Source organism: Aythya fuligula, chromosome 4, assembly GCF_009819795.1.
Source record: "Aythya fuligula isolate bAytFul2 chromosome 4, bAytFul2.pri, whole genome shotgun sequence".
In the NCBI taxonomy this organism is placed as follows: Eukaryota; Metazoa; Chordata; class Aves; order Anseriformes; family Anatidae; genus Aythya; species Aythya fuligula.
In genome coordinates, this window is record NC_045562.1 from 21393434 (window position 1) to 21409575 (window position 16142).

Below are 16142 nucleotides of genomic sequence, written 5' to 3' on the forward strand. Positions count from 1 at the left end.
TATGTTTACATAAAAATTAAAAATGGATTATTTCTTACTACTAGTAAATACTAAGTCCTACAGAAGTATGTTCCTACACCTGCTAACACACATTTTTAGACTCTTTGGGGGTGGGGAGGATAAAGTTTAATTTTATACTCATTTTAACTGTGATCTATACAAATCTGTGAAGTCAACTGCCTAATAACAGTTCTGGAACACCAAAACAACAGACTTCTATTACCCAAATTACAGGATGTTCTCAGGCAGTGACTAGCTACAGAGCAATTCTCCTGTTTGCTTTACCTCAATGATTTTTTCCATCTTTGGTTTACTGTCTTAAGGGGTAGACAACTAAGAAAGAAGCAAGATGTGTAATCAACAAATCTACATTCAGAAGGTGCACTCTACTACCAGTATACACACACACACAGGCACTTAAAAACATTCATTGTTTTCTCCAATAGCAGCAGGAACAAACTCGTAGTATTAAACTGTGTGAGCTGCTGAGACTGTCCCCTAGAAACACTGCCTAATTGGGTTAGGCAGCACCTCGGTTCTTCAAATACAGCCAGCAAAACTTTGCAAAGAAATTTAATCACATTGGAATTAGGAAGCAACAGTGGTAGGTCCTTTCCAAACCAAAGGGAGGCAGAAGACATTGAAAAGAATGTCTTCAGCTTTAAAGTGTGGCCATATTTGAGGACAAACAACTAGAAAACACAGCTTGACATCATCTTCACAGAAGTATACATGACTGCTTCCAGAAAGCTGAGAAACAAATTAACGTATCAGGCCAAAATTATGGGCGAGGCAAAAATAAGAAAGTAAATAATATGATCCACCTTCTCTACAGCCTAATTAGGAGTCAAGATTCTGTTTTAAATCCTTGTGGTACAATGAGCAAGTCTTCTTTCATTGCCTCAGTGTGCAGGTTTGTAAAATAAGGCTAAACTTCATAGGTTTTATCACACCTAATAAACTCCACTGGTAACTTTTATTCATGAGCTACTGAAAAGGGTTTGTGGTGACAGTTGCTCAGCAGCAGTTGTTCTGCTCTTATGGCGAAGACAAGCACGCACATCTTCAGAGCGAGCGCTCTTCGGATCTTCAGACCGAGCCTAGGATATCCGTGCATACAGGAATAACATGTTGAATTACATCAGAAACACCATGCCACTGCCAACATGCGAAATAAGTGTGAGCCTTTTTTAAATACCATTTTGAAAGGATTTATTTTCCATTTTATATTTCTTCCCTTTGCACATATAAAACCAGTCCCATGCGATCCAGGATCGTGATCTAAGCCAAGGCTCAAACTGAAAACTGCTTCTCCAGAGAGAAAGATGGAAGTCAGATCCAGAAAGGGATGTATGCACTTACACTCAGATTTGGGCCAGGAGGCGATAACATCCCTTACAAGCAGGATGTGGCCATGTTCTACCTGTCCTAGCCTTTTACTGCATATGCATTTATGTTGTACTTACATGCTCACTTTAATCCCATATAATCCCTTTAAAAAGTGCATTCCCAACCTTCTTAGTGATTTCTTATTCCCAGCCCTGGCTACTGATTCCTTCCCCCAATGCACCAGCACTAGCAACTGTACGGTGCACCAAGAGACAATCTGCAAATTGAACTAGTACAGGCTAACTCAAAAAATAAAAAATAAAGAGAGAGAGAGAGGAAAAAAACAGAAAAGTACCTTTCAGACAGACAAAGCCTGGCTGAGCCCCAAACCATACCAGTACTTGCATCAGTGCCAGAGCAGTGGCAGGAATGAAGGAAAAGGACATTTTTGGCAGATTAAAGGAAGCTATAAGTTTTCCCCTCCTTAAATGCACGCTCTAAGCATCAGGCTGTAAAGACATGTCCCCCCCTTCTTTGCCCTCTTTTGAGCCAATGAATCTTTCAGTGCTCTGTGGGAAACAGAACGGCTTGAACAGGAGAAATCAGTGATCACAACCAATAGCTAAGTGATTATGACCTTCTCCAGGCAAAAACAGGAACTGAGCTGTGCTGCCTCAAAACTGCAGCAAGGCTGCACAAGGAATAACTCTAAGTCCATCACTGGATGCAGAATTACCTGCTGTCACATCAGCTGGTACTGAAAGGTAGGGTTAGACTATGAAAATATCCACAAATCCTTAATATATATCCTTGTCTGAAAGGAGAAATAGATAGGCAGTGAGAAAAGCTACATGAACTGTTGCATCTCCTCCTGTTGCAACCCTGCCACCCAGCACCAAATCATCAGCTAATGCTGGGGGAAAGCTGTATTATTAAATAATGTTTGCTTTCAACAAACTAAACAACGCCAGGTTACCCCTTCCTTGAAAACGTTTGAGAGGCACATATAACAGCATTGACACTATACTGACTTTTTTTTTTTTTTTTTAATTCAAATACAGAAACACATGCCTAAAGAAAAGAGCCCTCTTATGTTCTCCATAAACAACTGCTGATTGCTGCAACATCCGTTCTGCCGCTGGTTGAACTCCTGGAGAATGATTGCAATTCGATTACAGAGCAAGGGAATCTCAGTATCATTGCTTTTCCTTCTATAAAAGGAATATATATATGAAAAGAAACATGTGGCCCTACTGTATGCATGCACACATACATTTTTTGGGAAAAAAAATAAAAGAAAAACAGTAGTCTTGCACTTCAATTTCCTCCTTTATTTATAGTCTCTCTTGACTAGCTTATCCATGAAAGTTTTCTGCTGTGATGCTGAGTATGAAACAAAGGAAATCACAGAGAGGAAGACAGAAGTAGCAAAGCCATTTCTAGGAATTCATTTTCTCCCGGAAGTGTTTCTAATTCAGCATGTCAGGAAAATGCAGAAGGTGTGCTATGTTGCTAATCATTTTGTAAACATACTGAAGAGACAGAGGCAGTCCTATCCTCGTATTCCTGCCCTGCACCTACCACTACGTCGTGGCTGCCTACTGAACTGGGTCAGTGAGCTCACTACAAGCCTGACAATAAATAAATAAATAATAGTAAGAATCCAACAACAAAGAAGATTCTGAATAGTTTTTTTTTTTTTTTTTTTTTTTTTTTAACTGTGCTGCTGTTCTGTATTCAGTATATGGCCAAGCTAACAGCTGAGCTAGTACAGAGGAGAGGGCAAAAGAGCAGAAGGCAGGCTGCAGAGGATGCAGGATGAGATTGCTTCCTTGTTTGCTGCTTGTTTTTAAGATAATGCTGTCTGTGAAAGTAATATATTAATCAAACCAAAGCCTTTTCTTTTTTTCTAGGACAATTATGAACAACCACCAAGGAGACTAAAGAACAAGCAGTTTGTGCAGCTGTCACACAAAAATCTTATCACCCATCTTCTGGCAGGAGAAATTGGTATCTAAGAGGGGTTTTCAGCCATCAGGGAGAAACATAAGAGGGCTGAGTCATGAGGATGGCGTTGCAGAAGAGGACAAAGAAATATTAAGACCAAGCTTTTAGGATCCATAGTATGTTGGGTAAGAACAACATGGAATAAAACTAAATATATTGGGAATGTAATGAGAAAGAAAACTACAGACATTTTCTACTTTCATTTTGAAAACATAAATAAGCTAGGAGTTTTAATAGTTAAATGTATCTGACCCAATTTTTGCACATCTTCTAATTTTAAATTCTCTGAATTGAATTTGGCAAAAATATTCACAATAGTAGTAGATACAGTGCTTGTCAGTTAATCTGTTTATAATGAAATAGCCATATAAACATTTTTTTTTCCTGAAACAACATAAATCTAAGCCAGAGCTTAGGGAAAAAAAAATATCTATGAAAACCTCTACATATTTGCAGCAATATTCATTTTTAATGTGCTGATCATGTATGTTAATGTAAAAATCAAGATTTCATTTAGACTGGGGGATAATATTCAGCCTTCCAATTGATCATGAAACAACAGTTTGGAAGTCTCTGTCATGTCATTTCAGTTATGTTAAAAATAAAGCTGAACTGAAAATAGTTTAGCTCCAGTTAAAGAAACCCTTAACATCCACACTGTTTTTGCAGTGCTCTCACATTTGTTGATGCTGGGTTGGCTGAGGCATTACATACAAAACCCAGCCTGCCTGGCTTAGATCAGAAAACTGAACCTGCACTTTAGGCTGCTCGCAAAGCAGTGCTACTGCACTAAGCGTCCAACTTTCAAAGCAATGGAGAGAAGGTCGTGACATGCTGTAAAGACCATCACAAAGATAGCCCGTTCGGGTGCCTAACCTCAGATGAGATCCCTTGTAGATGGTTTCATTTATTTTCCTCCATTAGCTGGGTATGAAACTGAAGCACCGCAGAAAAAGTGCTTCCTAAGTCTTCAGGCTTCAGTGAACTGCTTGCGCTCAGCAGGCTAGAGCCCACACTATTTTCCATCTTAGGTACCTAATGGTTGTTCGAGTCCATTTTAAGTAAATGCCTTAAAGTCTGATCTGTAGATTGTAAGTGTTTTTACACCAATGTGTAATCAAGTGTTGTAGGTACAGTTTAGGCATTGCACGGAAGCAGAGTCACTGAGCTTGACATAAACATCCAAAAAGTTGTTGAGTTCTTTTTAATTGTATTTTTATTCCTCTCATCAACATTAAAAAACCAACACCATAACCTGTTACTCCATTCTGTAATAAGCTATGTGAAAGAAATATAAAATACATACAGAGTCAAGATTCTCATACTAAGTCAGATATAAATCATCTTTAATCCAGTCTCACAATAAAAACTCAACAAAAGGTGCTAATGGGTGTTCCATACATCACGTTGCCCACAAAGACCAGTGCTTGTTTTGTGCATCTATTATGTAATTTAAACAACTAAACTTGAATTTCCAGATTAGTACTATGCAGCAGTTAGAAGGTGTGTGTACTGCATTAAGTTAGCCTTTCCCATCTTAATGTTTGAATTAATTTTATCAAGTGCCTGGTGTTGGACAACTGAACTCACTTAAAAATGATTTAATAATTTGAAATAAGAATTAAAAAAAAAAGGGGGGGGGGGGTTGGTATGGTCCTTTCTTTGTGATTTGCATATTACAAAAAGCTAACTTCCCAAATGTAAAATACCTCTTTTCAAGAAATACCTTAAAGTTTCCAACACAAAGCATCCTCACTGGGCTCATCCATTCCTACAAATCCTCTCGATGTGTTAACAGGATCTCATACAAGCAGGGTGGATAAGACTGACCCCTTACAACAGGTTATAAAAAATAAAATCAGATCATGATAACTGATTAAAATAAGAATGCTATGATTTAAATTCTGAGCCCATTAAACCCAACTGCTCTTGCAACTGTGGTCAATGAAGTTAACAACACTGAACTCCAATGCAGTGCCCAAACTAGGATTGCAAGGAGTGCTGCCAGCAGGCACGGAAGCACAGAATCATTTAGGCTGAAAAGGATTTCTGGAGGTCATCCTGCCCGAACCCCTGCTCAAGATGGGTCTAATTAAATCAGCTCTGTGCTAGTAAGAAGTCTTAACCTCCGAATCGGGAGGCTGCAAGCAAAGCACTTATTGGGAATGGCCCCATGAACACGTCCCTAGCCTTAAGTACAGAACCATGCCCAGGAATCATCTGGGAAAGCGCAAATCAGTATAGCTCCAACCATTACCCAGATGCTCTTGAAGAACTAAGCCATACAGACGACTGTGCCCCATTATGTTGCAAAGTTACAGCACACTGTTTAATACAGTAGCAGAGGCGTAACCTAATCATGCCACCTTTTGGACGAGAGGGCTCTTTTGCTTACTGAACAGTAAGGTTTGACTCTGAGGAGCAGAGTGCAGTCAGACTGCTCGGTGCTTTACGGTCACTCCGTGAAGACTGAATGTTTTCTAAGTATTTACTCAACCTGCAACGACGAGGTAGACATAGCGGGATGTATAATCCCATACCAAGACAAAAAGATGGAAAAAGCACACTGATTATTCCCAAGCTCTCCTCCTCTTGAGCAGAATACCCCGTGGAAGCAATGAGCCTCAGCCTGTGTTCCACTGATCGCAGGCACGATGACTATTCACTACACAATCTCGTTGAAGTCACTGGACCTACAAACTAAATACATTACGTAGAGATTTGCAGAATTAGGCTTAATAACAAACACATCAATATCACCCAATTTCCTATTTTTGTCCTAAATTCACACTTAAGAACTCAGGAGCAGAGTTCAAGAAAACCTCTATAACAAAGCAAAATGATGCCCTGTAAATCACATGATAAAAAACACAGAACTTTGAAGAAAAAATTGAGACTATTCACTGGTAAAAATATTTCAGTAAAATACCCTTATTTTTGCAGGCTTCTTTGAAAAATGAGGCTTTCAAATAAAAAATAATTGAGATGGCATTTTTAAACTTTCCCTGGATAAATGAAATTTGATGTAATAACAATCACGGTGAAGCAACCAACACAACATTTCCATCAAATAGGTAAATTCAAAATATTCTGCGTAAGATTGCTGACTGAGTTTGAATGAGTGTTGCCATTTTGACTGAGTGAGTTTGTCACTGCGGACCTTTTGAGTTCTACCTTCTGACGATGACATGCTATCATATGGGGGAGGTGGCGGGGGAACATCACCACTCAGGTCCATCCTTTAACGAGCGTCTAAAATCTAAGCAAGATGTTTCAACTCTGTTAGGCGGAGAAAAGAAAAAAGATGCTTATGTAAAACAGTAGAAGATATTAAATTTCTATTATTCTGTTACTAATTCCGCACTAAGTGAGAGTTGACTTATGCCGCTAATATTAAATTTAGAAATTAAATACATGTCCATATTGTATGCAGCCTAGCTGGAATTCACTAGATTAAACATACTAATTAATTTGGTCATGGTGTGTTTTGTATTATAATTCAGCATTTATTTATGAGGTCCACATATTCAGTTTACTGAATTTAATGACTGCACTGTTCTTAAACATATCATTAGAACTGCTAACATTTTGTATCATTAGCCCTATATCATTCTATAATTAACATAAAATTATCAAAAGAATAAATGACTATGCATCTACGCATTTTAAGCCACTTAAACATTTCTAAATGTATTTATAACTATTTCATGCAAAGTAAGAGCTGATATTCCATTTTTACTCTAAGATATTCTTCACTTGAGAGAAAAGAAAAACCCAGCTTCTCTGATTGCTTACCAGGTTTCCTGTACAATACAGTAATCCATAATGTATCTCTGGGTTATCAGGTATTTAGACAGATTGCTACCTCTTATTGACTGCATGAAATATGTGAAAGATGAAAACAGGCTACAAACATGAATATTTCATTACAAGGTGGGTCTTATTTCATGGTCTAATAATACACAAATTGCCAAAAACTTTTGAAAGATGACGAGCATTTCTACGCCCAGAGTTCGTGGAGATGTCACCAGGGACCTCAGACCCTAAGCGTGTCAGGGGTTTGTCATCTCAACATCTTGGACTCTGCCAAAAATCACACATTTCTGCCATTGTCAGACAAAGAGGGGAAAAAAATTCCTCTAATAATTTTGTTCTATGGTGCCTATTAAGTCAAACCGAATGGTCAACACGTGCATGCGCGCACACACATATACATAAAGCTGCCAGGAAAGCTTTCATTCATCTGCCAGCAAGTTCTATAAAAATTAAATTACTACTTCTGAAGATTAAACAATTACAAATACTGTGTATTACCACAGCAAGCAGCAAAGTGAGACATGAAAAGCTGTAAAGGAATCCTTGCTACCGCCTATACAATCATACACAAAGTGATCTGTTAAATCAGGCCCAACACAAAAGAAAGAAAACCATAATGCTGAAGGACTCCATTGCCCCCAAGTCTTAATTTTCTAACTAGCTGCAGATGAAGGGAAATCACATTTAGAGATGTGTCTGAATGCCTACCACTCCAATTTCCCAAATACGAGCTAGAACTGCCCCATACGCCCAAAGACGTGTTTAGTTAAACCTCAGACAACCATTTGTGGAGAAGCTGTGTTTCTCCAATTCCGCCCTCACTACAAGACTGTAATGCATCTACCTTCTGAAATGGGAACAATAGCGAGCAAACCGTTCAGTAACCATTGACCAAACCTCAGACTTCATCCAGTGCCGCCCTGTTTGCTGCTGAAGCAGTAGGCAAGTTCTCACTGCCTGTACCCACACCGCCAGCAGCACCCAGCCCTCCTTTGACTACAGCTGCCTGGGTCCGGGCTAGGGTATCCAGCCTGCCCACCTGCGGGTCTGGGCCAGCACTTCAGGGGAGCATGCAGACACCAACTTCTTGGTACTTGAGTAAAGGATGTCTTTCCAAGAAAAACTGGTTTAATAACATGCATTATTTTCTGCTTTGCCAAGCTTGCTAGCAGGTTTTTCTCTGTTAATGGGAAATAGGGAATGCCTGAACCACAGCGCCTTCCAGGGGCACCAAAGCCCATTCAAATTAGCCATGCATTTTGCAACAAGGGAAGACGTCAACTCTGCACAGAACAAAGGAGTTAAGGGAAATCTAGACCTAAAGTGAAACCTGTCTTACGAATATAGGCCCTACGTCTGGCAAGGTAAATGATCGTGTCTCCACTGAGGAGCCATACTAGCGGGGCATGTCCTCGCCTCACACATCTACACGGTGCCATTCACAAAAACAAAAGCTCCCCGCCCACCCCAGCCTCCTGAATGTATAGGCAGACGCAGAACTGGCATGAAAACGCCCAGCAATACAATCTGCCTTTCGATTTTTGCTAGACAACAGTGACACTGTTCACTTCCCTAAACCTACTCAGAACTCATTAGTCTTATAAGCGTTTCATCGATAGGAAAAAGAGATTTAACTAAATGAGCAATTTGCTAAGATGTGGCACGTAGCGTTTGTTACTTCTGTGCTGAAGATGTATCACTGCACCTGTCATCGCACCGCAAGCTGCTCAGGCCAAGTTCTGGTCAGTTTATTTCTGTGGCACTAGAAGCACCAAGTTTCAGGCTGATTTCTTTAGAAAGGTCAGAAAAACGTCCAAAGAATTACAATGAGAATGGACGAGGCCTTTGAAGGAGGACGCAGGCTTTCATTTGCTAATCTGAAGTAACACTTATTAGCACCGATGATTTCTTCAACCACTCCACAGTCACCCACCCCACGACCCAGACAATCGTAGGATTTGGATGCATAGAGGACTAGGATGATTTAGGGAACTATTGTTGCCTCGTGGTAAATTATGTGCTGTTTACGTTTTCTTCTTGGCTTCCCTCTAAAAAATTCTAACATACAGTGACTATTACAATCCCTGCCAAGAAAAGTATTTGAAATCTATATTTCACCCATTTTAGCATTGGCAGGAGTTTTCTTAAGACAGCAAAAACTGTCAAGACTCAAGTACGGAAATAAAACACATTCGTTCCTTTGTATTTTGCTTTAACTGCTGTCAAAAAATACTATTAGAAATTCAACACAACGTTGGAAAATAACACCAACAGCACTATTGATTTCAATATGACACGTTTCAAGTTTCGTATCAACAAAGACTTGGTAATATTTGCCATTTTCTCTGGATGTTCCTCTATGTTGACATGGGTAAAATTAAAGTTGTAATACTTTATTTTATTTTTAATAAACTGTTGTTTTATACTTCTGCAATTTAGGTGCAGAAATACAGATATAAAGGTTACACTAGGAAGTGAAAACTGGGGCTAGACATTAGAGTTTTCTGTTTAACTTGATATGCTTAGAAGATGTATTAACTCTTAAAAATGATTTATGTCTCTGTGTCAGAGGAAATAGACCTCTAAAAGTCATTTCAGACAAATTTGTGACAAGAAAATTCCCTCCTCCTCCCCCCCACCCCCCGTGCTAAACATCCTTCCATACATCAGAGCATACTGTAACTGTGCCTCACGAAGTGGTAATTTCAGTGGGAAGCTTAAAATGCACATTTGCACGAGACTCAAAAGGGGGGAAAAAAAGAACAATAACTCCTCGATTTTCTTTTCTTCCCCCACAGAAGCAGATTACATGTATATAGACTGTCTTTAAATAGAAATACTCTCCTTCCTTTTGAAATACATTATTTTTAAGAGTAAACAAAGTTGGCAAACCTGTTTTGCACTATATATTGCTACAATCATTCTAGTGTTTTGCCAGGGACAAAAACTACTACTACTAATAAAATAAAATATGGAAACAAAGACTTCGATATTACATAATTATAATGCATAGCTAAGACATTAAGATTTTCATTTTAAACATTTACCACCAAGTGTTAAAAAAAAAATAATAAAATGAAAACAAAACAGGGAAACGTGAACCAAAATAATTTAACATGTCTTTTCTCATGTTGAAAACTGTTTCTGTTTCCTTTTATACGTGAAGATTGCATTTGCATTCATGAAAGCCTACTGTACAACCAAATCAAAGTTGCTACTTCAACCTATAACGTTCATGTACCACATGAAAGAGATTTTAACACAAAGAGATACTCCAGACTCCCAGTCCATCAGTACAGAGCACTCCTGGCAATCTGCTGATTCCGGTGCCTTTGCAGGGTGCGTTAGTCAGTGCTGAATTTGGTACAGCACTTTCCAATTTCTAGCTTAGTGTTTTGCTTTCTCTATTTCTAGACACTCGTGTTTACAATTAACTTCTTGCAGACACAAACATACACATCAAGGATCAACAGCCTCAAAATCTGTTGCACCGATAGATGATGCAAAATTTAAAACAATTAGGTCAGCTAGTCTTGAACTTCTGTGCTGGATTTCAGTCTAAATTAGAAAAGCACACCTACTCCTAGGCAAGACCCGTAGCAAGTATATGACAGAACATTGTCAGGTTTAAATTACTTCTCAGTCTTGTGTCATTTACCTATCATGTCTGTATAAAAACTATTTTACAACAAAAGCAAATGTGCTGTACGATGCAGTATGTATCATGCAAACAGGCATGCAGCTAAGGCGGCGATCTGAGATACCAATTGTGTTGTAGTCTTTATTCTGGAATATGTTTTAAAGAGTGTTCCCTTTGTGTTACACCAGTAACAGCTATTTCTGTTGCAGAACTACAATGAACCTGTACTAATACAATGGTTCTTCCACAGCAAATGAATGAGTTAAGTGGTGTGGAGAAAGAGCTCAGGGGTTGGTATTTGTAAATAGTTTGTAATTTTATTGGCTTCTGATCTGCATAAAGCTGGAAGTGTTTTTTGCAACATTCTGTACACTGTTTACAAGCACGTATAAACTAACAGGCTAATTGGTTCAATACAGAAACAAACTTAAAAAGCTATTGAATGCAATTAGCGTCCCTTGTAAGAAATACATAAATAACTACAATTTAGACTGAAACCACTATCCTGGTAATATACATACACACGAAAACCTCTCAAGGATTGCGTTTACTGTTTTCAGAGGTTTCTCACATTTTTTTCCCCAAAAAGTTTGCCTTTTTTTTTTCTTTTTAACGTATATTTCTCCCACTATCCAGAAATCAGTTTTTCCTGGACTTTAAATATTAATGCCTCACACTCAGCAGGAGCGTGTGACCATATACTGTTGGTTAAGAAAGAAATGGTGGTGAGGCTGAGACCAAAAGGTGCACAGAGAGAAGACTGTGCACATATTTCAGCAGATATCGAAACAAGTACTATCCTTGCTGGTTTTCAAAGGAGGAAAAAAAAAAAAAAAGCATTAATAAATCTTTCACTACCTGTGTAGGCAACACGCAGTTACGCTTTGTTGTCTGAAACTCGCCTCCTAAGTTTTGATTTTAAAAAGTAAAGGTAATTATTCTTATTATTCTTCAGAACAATCTGGCAGACGTGCACGGTTACAGCACGTAGCGATGCATGAAGATGCTACGCGTGCATTGTACCTGTCACTCCAGTCTGTATGCGAAGACCAACGCAGCAGTTGGAGGGGCACCATTTGATCGAGGTTTTTCCTGTTTTCCATAAGAGCACACCATTTCTTCCTAACTACTCTGCTGAGCTTCATTCAGCCTGCAGAAAGGGCACCTGAGTCGCCTGACCCTGCACCCAAACTGTGGGAAGCCATAACACTTGTTTTGAAACAAATCACTTCTCAAGATGGAGCAGGCTTGCTATCAATCACTAACAAGTTAATTCTACATAATCAGGCAGGTTTGGATGCAGACTGATACATTGTGAAATGCTGTATCTAAAATTGATTAGAACAGCACTCAAAATGAATGCAGCCCTCCAAACCACTTCTTTGCTCAGAAACATTAATCTCAATTATAAGGAGAGCTTCATAATGGTAATGCTTGGTATGAAAAAACTATGAAATAAATCAGGTTTTATAAGACACAGTAATTAATCAGTTTTAGAACTAAGAGAAGGAAAGGTTGTTAAAGTGCACATTTTCACAACAGCACTCTTTAAAGCCTCTGTAACCTTCAGAAATCAAACGATTTTTTTTCTTTCTCAAATTGCTCAAATGACAGTGTGGATGTCCACCTTAACTTTGAGTTTATTTTACCACAAACTTTGCAGATTACACTATGCTATTATAAAGTGAAACCATTTACTTTGATTACAAGGTTCTTCTCAGCCTAGTAACAGGGATCATGTGCATATATCCTGAAAGAACTTATATATTTCTACTAGCTAGCCTGGGAAAAAAAATTAATTAATCAAACCAAGATTTTTATTACAACATGCTAAAATTATTCCTGAGAATTTTTTGTGCTATATTAACTAGACCAACTTGCAGGAGCATTTTGATGCTTTAAAATGCTCAAGTCACACTACCACCACATCTGCTACAACAGTACGCCTATCAAAGAGTTTACATGTATTCATTTAATAGAGCAGGCTATACAGTAATGTTATTCTTAAAAAACAGTAATAATATTGCATATATTAATCAAATTATTACAATCTCTAATGGCTGGTACCACGGTTCAAACCTGCCTCTAACTCTTGAAGTACAACATACTTGTGTAAGATTTTGCCAAATTCTGTAAGATTTCTCTTCAGGCATTTTGTATATTCTTTCATATGGTGCCAGAGAGATGCGCTTCTTCTAACAGAAACACGAGGATCGACCCTCAGTACAGCACGCGCAGCATCACTTCAAAATAAGAAAGTACTTCTGACCTGAAGCCTTAGCAGAGGTCTCTGGTGTTTTCTTTTAAGTCTTCACAAACAGCACCTGATCCTCCAAGTTGCTGAGTACTCTCAGTTTTTATTGGGCCTAATCCAAATCTGATGCGAGTCAGCGGGAGTTTTCGCTCCCGTCTACACGGGCTCTGCGTAAGACCCACTGATTGCAGCCGGAGCTGAAGGTACGAGGAATCTCCCCGAGCCCAGCCTGTGCCCTAGAAACTGCTGGGACTGCAAGATGACAGAAATGTACCTTTCTAGTTGATTATTGCTGCCTCTTCTGGTATTTTATGGGGTCTGTATCAAACCCGTGGTTTTAATTTGTGGATTGATTTGCAACTTGAAATCCAGTTTTTATTACTAAATCCTTTTTGCCTTTTCTATTCAAACAGCGAATAATTACTCCTGGACTCAAAGAGATTTGACTGAAGTACTGCTCTTAACTTGCAAACTGGATTATGAATGTAATTCTGGATTTTTTCCCCTCCAATAATTATTAAAAGAACTTCCTCAGCACGGTCGAGCATTTCTTCTACCAAACAATATCTCTCATCTCAGTGTCCGCTCACATAAACTCATTTAATTCCATTTTTTAATCAGAGGTATACATCTAATACTTCAGTACTGTTGGTTTTTTTTTCCTCCTCCCCTAATTTCCCAGACCACTGAAAATATCCCAGCAAGTCCATAATGGCTGAGGTAGGAATTGTAATGTAATGGGTTGGTAAAAAAAAAAAAAAAAAGATTTCCTCAGATTTAAGCGATATATTTAGCATATATATTCATACCTAGGTAGGGCCCTTTCTTCTTAACTATTTCTACGTTAAAGCAACGTACACTTTATAAAAAATCTTTCCTTACATGTGACGTTCAGCCAATGTGCTAGATACGAATGCACCAATGCTCCTGATCGAGGCTTGCATTATTTCAGAGAATTGCAGCTGTGTTTCTCACCCCGAGACTCCCGTTAGGTGGTTTACAATTAACTCTCCTGCAGCACAGCTGGCCCCAGAAGCGCAACGCCTGTCCTGCAGCACGCTCCGCACTCGAGCGGCTTTGGGACAGAGGCAGCCCCAGGGTGGGATTTTAGGGCTTCAACAGGGCGATGCGAAACGCCTGGCACCGAGGCTATCAGACGGGACAGGCAGCGCCCGAATAGAGTCACACAAGCATCCGTCTAAGGGAGCTGGCAGTAAGGAGGCATAATATCGAGGAAGCGTAGGGACGGTAAAGTTTTCTCATTAAAAAAAATAAAAAGTGTTTTAAACGTAAAGATTTAGCTGAGCCCAGGACGACGCATCTTACAGAAATAGCTCCTGTTAAAACTTTTAACAGCGTGCGAGCACATAAAAGCGTCTTTCCCCGTGTTTTATCTCGCCGCATTGCTCTGCTGTAGAGCAACTTCCCCACGTCAAACTTTTCGGCACGGGAACAACGAAACCGCCCCGGGCGCCCGAGGGGGGACGCGACCCACCCCCGGCGGAGCGCAGGCAGCGCAAGTGGCCGCGACCCCAGCGGGGAGCCCAGCGCTGCCCCTGCTCGCGGCTCGCTTTCCCCGGGTCCCTCCGCTTCCACCTCGCCGTGAATCCCCCCGGCTCCTCGGGTCCCCTTCCCCCGCGCAGGTTGCGCCGGGGCAGCCCCGGGGAGCCCCCGCTGCCAGCCGCGGGGCTCGGGACCCGCCGCCAACTTCCCGGGGCCACCCCCTCCGCATCGCCCCTCGCCCTCACGCCCCCGGGGCCGCCCGGGAGCCGGGCCGGGAGCTCGGCACCGGGCTGCGGGCAGGGCAGGGCAGGGCAGGGCCGTGCCGAGGCCCCCGCGTCCCCCCACCCCCGCTCCCGCTCCCGGTCCCCCCTCAGCCCCTACCTCGGGCGGCCCCGCCGTGAAGGAGCGCGGCGCTGGCCGCGGGCGCGCTGCGAGCCTCGGCCGCCTCCGCGCCTCAGCAGCAGCAGCGGCGGCGGCGGCAGCGGCAGCGGGTGCTAGCGGCGCAGGGCGGCACTTTGTCAGGCCGGGCGGGCGGGCGGCAGCGCGGGGAGGCAGGGCGGGCGGCGGGGAGGGAGGGCCGGGGGCCGGCCGGGGGAGGGCCGACGGCTGGCGGCCCCGCTGCGCGCCCCGCGGAGCTGGCTCCCCCCGCCTCGCCCCCCTCAGCCCCGGCGGGGCGGCGGGAGGAGGAGGAGGAGCCGGGGAGGAGCCGCCGCCCGCACCCGGCGCCGTGGGCACGGACCCGGCTGCCGCTGCCCCCCGCGGCCCCGCCGGGATCCCCCCCGCCGCCAGCGGGACGGCTCCTCCTGCCCAAACTTTCCCCGGCCGTTCACCTGCCGCGGCTCCGCTGCTGAAACGAGGCGAGCCCCGGTGCCCCGAGTGCCGCCTCCCGCCCGCGGTGCCACCGAGCAGCCCCGAGGGGCTCCCTCATCCCTCCCTCCCCTTGGCCCTGCCCGAGAGGCCGGGTGCCAAACCCCTCACCGGGCTGGGAGCCGCAGCGGATGCTGCAGGGAAAGATGAAAAGTGGGAGAATAATAATAATAATAATAAAGACACCCGCCCGCATTACGAAGCGCCGTTATGCAGCAGGTCTGAGCGAGGGAAACCCACGCGTGTGGCGGAGGTGGTGCAGCCGCTGCGTGAGCTCCTGGCACCGAGCGCACGGGGAGCTTTGTCACGGCGACGACAACTGGCCCTGACCCCAGGAAAGCGGCTACTCCGCTGCCCAGTGACTCCTGTGAGGGAGAGGTTTACCCGAGGTAACCCATGGGGCTGCCAGGAGCCAGCCGCCCTTTGGGGAGGCAGGGGGCCCGAAAGCCTCTCTGGGCGGAGAGCCGGGCAGCGCAGGTGTGACCTTGGCTTTCAACTCAAACGTGCCACGGGGGTTTTGTCCTTAGAAGAAAGCACTCCCGAGTGCCAGAGCGCAAACCGCACGAAATTTCTTTGTTGCAAAACACGCGCAGCGAGGTAAACGTGAAAAATCTTCACCCTGAACTTAGCCACACACCGTGACTGCACTCGCAGGCTGCACGAACCAGCGCTTCTGCCAAACTAAGAGCAAGTCTCGTAGAGGCAGGGCTTCAGATATAGTTTTCT

The 16142-nt window shown here is 42.5% G+C and overlaps 1 protein-coding gene across 13 annotated transcripts in view; it reads right to left on the bottom strand.

Annotated features, from left to right (window-relative positions):
- The window catches only part of TENM3 (teneurin transmembrane protein 3), a 416659-nt gene extending 401701 nt beyond the window's left edge, over positions 1-14958 (bottom strand). For 7 of the 13 annotated variants that reach the window (XM_032186162.1, XM_032186160.1, XM_032186159.1 and 4 more), the window contains exon 1: positions 14931-14958. The gene's annotated coding sequence lies outside the window, so the exon portion shown is untranslated. Of the gene's footprint in view, positions 1-13928; positions 13946-14930 lie in introns of those variants that run through there. The other 6 variants (XM_032186166.1, XM_032186165.1, XM_032186161.1 and 3 more) reach the window with 2 other exon arrangements.
- Between the last annotated feature and the right edge of the window lie 1184 nt (positions 14959-16142).